We start from the raw sequence: 4,249 nt of genomic DNA on the forward strand, positions 1-4,249 counted from the left end.
ATTACGAAGACAGATTTATGAAACAAAAAAGAAAAGGGATGATGTTAAATGAGAAACAGAATAAAAATGACCCTTCCAGATGTTTTTTTGGAAACTCCTTTCAAGGCAGCTATCCACCGGACAATGCTACCAAATGGTCTGTGTATCTATTGTTTCACAGTTCTGGAGGCTAGAAGTCTGGAATCAAGATGTCAGCAGGGCCATGCTCTCTGTAGGGGCCCTAACAGGAAATTCTTCCCAGCCTCCTCAAGATTCTCATGGTTGCCAGCAGTCTTTGGCCTTCCTTGGCTTATAGTCCCATCACTCTGACCTCTGCCTCTGTGATCACATGGTGTTCTTACTGTGTGTCTGTCTCTGCCCACATTTCCCTTCCCTTATAAGAACATCAGTCATTGGACTAGGCCCACCTTAATCCAGTTATGCTTAATTACATCTGCAAAGACCGATTTTTAAATAAGATTGCATTCATAGGTACTGGGGGTTAGAACTTTAACATCTCATTTCTAGTCCATGATGTAACTATGAAGAGAGCATGCCAGAAATTCTTTGTTATTTGTGTAAAGTTGGTATTAATAATAGCTACACACTCAAATAAAACTACCCAGACTAAGATCAACTTCTAGCTGACAGCATAAAGAGTTCCACTGACCCATTACTCAATGAAACTGATGAAAAAAACTATTAAAAAAAAAAAAAACAGCATTAAAAGCTTCTGGAAATGGTCCTCAGGGAAAAAAAGCAAGGGAAAAACTCTCTACTCAAGAAAATTTAAGAAAATTTGGTAAGAAAAGTAAGAATCTGTGGTATTTGAATGAAGATTGCTTCCTACTTCCCTACTCCAATTTCGACAGAGTGGAAACTCCACTCCAGACTTCTGCAACTAAGGCACAGGGCTCCTTCACCCCACAGTGCACAGAGGGCCTTTTCTCTGCCGAGGAGCAGGATGGCAGTGTTTCTCGTTCTGTCCATAGCTACCTGTTGCTGAGACTAAGTTCCAGATGAGTCTGGTTGAGAAGTAAGGCTCCTTTCTGCCATCCAGCTCCCATTTCTGGAATGGAAGTTCTACCTTGGGCATGGCGTGCTAAGACTGTGACCCTGGTTACTTTTGCCCCAGCTTGTGAGGTGGTGGTTCCATGCCATAAGATACAAGCTGAGAAGAGCTCTGGCTGCCTCTACTTCTCTACCAAATGCTCAGCTCTCAGAGTGAGCTTGTCACTCAGAGAGAAATTTGCCATTGCCCCCAACCCCAGCTCCAGAGCCCTAGTTCAGATATTTTGCTGGAGAATGGAGTTGGGAAGAGGGAAAAAAAAGCAGGCCATACGAAAACAAAACAAAACAAAACATAGTTCTTATATTTTCCCAAAGGTATCGAATCTTTGCAACAATGTTTGGAGAAAATGAAGCCTAATGATGCACTCAAAAACAGTGAAAGTTGTGTGAAAGGCAATTGGGAGAAGATTCGAGATACAGGCTAAACTGAAATCCTGCTAGTTTGCAGGCCAAAACTCAGAGAAGTCCCCATGGAGGAATTCTTTTGAGGTCAGAAAAAAATATCAAACACTAACCTCAGAAACTATTCCTTCAAAGGAGCCACATTTGATTGGATTAATTTGTAGAGCAATTTATGGGTATTGTTGAAAACAGTAAAGCAACCAGCCACCAATTAGTGGAGCTTAATGCCAGGGTATGGTCAGAGAAAGAGTAGCTGAGAACTCTAGCAAAACCATCATCATTTAAGCATAATTATGATTATACCCAAAGCTGGTCCTCTTTGAGGAGAAATATCAGAGGCTTAATACTATGGGAGGGGGAATAGACTTTAAAAAAATAAATAGAATAAAGGAAGGTATGATGACAAATACCTTGCATCCAATAGAGAAAAACAATAAGGAGATAGAAGTTATTAAAAATACTGAATGGAAATTCTGGAGTTGAAAAACACAATAACTGAAATAAAAAATTCACTAGAGGAGCTCAACAGTAAAATTTGAACTGCAGAAGAAAGAATAAATGAACTTGAAAATAAGTCAATAGAGACCATGCAAGCTGAAGAACAGAGAAAAAGGTATACCAACATACACACAGAAGTACCAGAAGGAAAGGAGAGAAAGGAGCAAAGAAAAATATTTGTAGAAATAATGGCTGAAAACTTCCCAAATTTATTAAGAAATATTGGTCTGTATTTTTCTTTTCTTGCAATGTCTTTGGTTTTGGTACTAGGGTAATGTTGGCCTCATAAAATGAGTTAGGAAGTATTTCCTCTGCTTCTATATTCTGAAAGAGCTTGTAGAGAATTGGTATAATTTATTCCTTAAATATTTGGTAGAATTCATTAGTGAACCCATCTGGGTCTAATGTTTTGTTTTAGGTTATTAATTATTGATTTAATTTCTTTAATAGATATAGGCCCATTAAGATTGTTTCTTCTTGTATGAGTTTTGGCAGATTGTGTTTTTCAAGGAATTGGACCATTTCATCCAGGTTATTCATAGTATTTCCAAGTTTATTGAAAAGCAATTAACCTACACATCTAGGAAGCTCAACAGACTACAAAGTAAGATCAATGCAAAGAGATACATTATAGCAAAAATGTTAACAGTTAAAGACAAGAGAAATATCTTGAAAGCAGCAAGAGAAAAATGACTTATTACTTACAAAGAAAGCCTAATAAGATTTACAGTTGGCTTCTTAGGAGAAACAATAAAAGCCAGAAAGCAGTAGAATAACATATTCAAAATGCTCAATGAAAAACTGTAAACTCAGAATTCTATATCCAGCAAAGTTGTCTTCAAAAAAATAAAGGTGAAATAGAGACTTTCCCAGATAAACAAAATCTAAATTTTTTTTTTTTTTTTCTGCTAGCAGATCTGCCTTTTGTAAGAAATACTAAAGGAATTTCTTCAGGCTGAAAATAAGTGACCCCAAATGGTAATTCAAATTCACATGAAAAAACAAATACCACAGGTAAAGACAATTATGTAATTATAAGAGATAGTGTAAATACACATTTCCTATCCTCTTAACTGATTTAAAAACATTGGTATAAAATAATATGTATACAATGTATCTGGAGGCTTATAACATAAATATGTAGGATATGTGTAATATATTTGCCAATCAGCACAAAGGAGGTGGGTTGGAGCAAATCTCTACTGGGCTAAGAAAATGACTATATATTATAAAGTAATAATTATAACAAGGTACTGTTGGATTTGTAGCATTAATAGATGGAATATGTCAAAAATAATATGACAAAAAGGGAGGAAGAGGAATAGAGTTATATAGGCATAATGTTTCTATATATCAATGAACCAGAAGCCAATTCTAATAAGACAATATATATATGGTAAACCTTAGAGCAACCACTTAAAAACTAAAACAATATAGTGAAAAAAATCAGCAAAAAAGTTAAACTGCAGGGGGAAAAAATGGTGTAGATGATAGAGGCTCTGTTCATTCCTCTGGCGACCAAATCAAAGTTGTGATGGAAACAAGGAGCAGCAGCAAGGAAAAATTGGCTGGGATCTAGAGGAACAAGCCATACAACTAGGGAGAAGTCCAAGAAAGCACCCTTCAATGGCAGAAGGTAAGATGGGGCGTGGACGTGGGGCTGCCTGGTCCTGAGCCGCTGAGTGAGATGGAAGCAGCGGCAGCGGCGGAAGCCTCTTAAAGGGGTCGCAACTGTGAGCAGGTTTTCCCAGTGACGAACCTGCTCTCTCTGAGCACCACTGACAATTCGACTGCACACAGGGGGCACCAAGGACTTACAGAGAGACATTGTCCGAGTGAGGGCCGAGGTGAGACCCACTCTGTACAGAAGTGCCGGCAGTATCCATTGTTCCCTGTTGAGCCCTCCCTGCTCCCAGTATGCAGACACAGCGCCACCATAGCTATGACATCATTAAACTGGATAACAAAGGACATTGTGCCCAGAGGATTCCCTGAAACCCAGCCTCTTCCAACTCACGGCTCCACCCAAGCCACATCCAGGTGTATCCTCAGTGAGTCAGGTGCTCCTTGCTGAGACTGATACTGGAGGCAGCCTTGGTTTCTGGTGTGGCCTTTTGAGGCAACTATAAGCACAGCATCTGGGGATCGCTTGCTGAATCTTAACAGGTGGCCCTGGAGGGACACAGGCTGGGGCTAAACTTGGCCTGCAGCTGAACCCCTCTCAGGACTGTGCCACTGGACACCTACTTCACAAATCCACACTAATAAGACCAGGAAACTTAGGAGCTTTGCTTAGTAC

Source organism: Pteropus vampyrus, unplaced genomic scaffold (genome assembly GCF_000151845.1).
Source record: "Pteropus vampyrus isolate Shadow unplaced genomic scaffold, Pvam_2.0 Scaffold520, whole genome shotgun sequence".
Taxonomy (NCBI): Eukaryota; Metazoa; Chordata; class Mammalia; order Chiroptera; family Pteropodidae; genus Pteropus; species Pteropus vampyrus.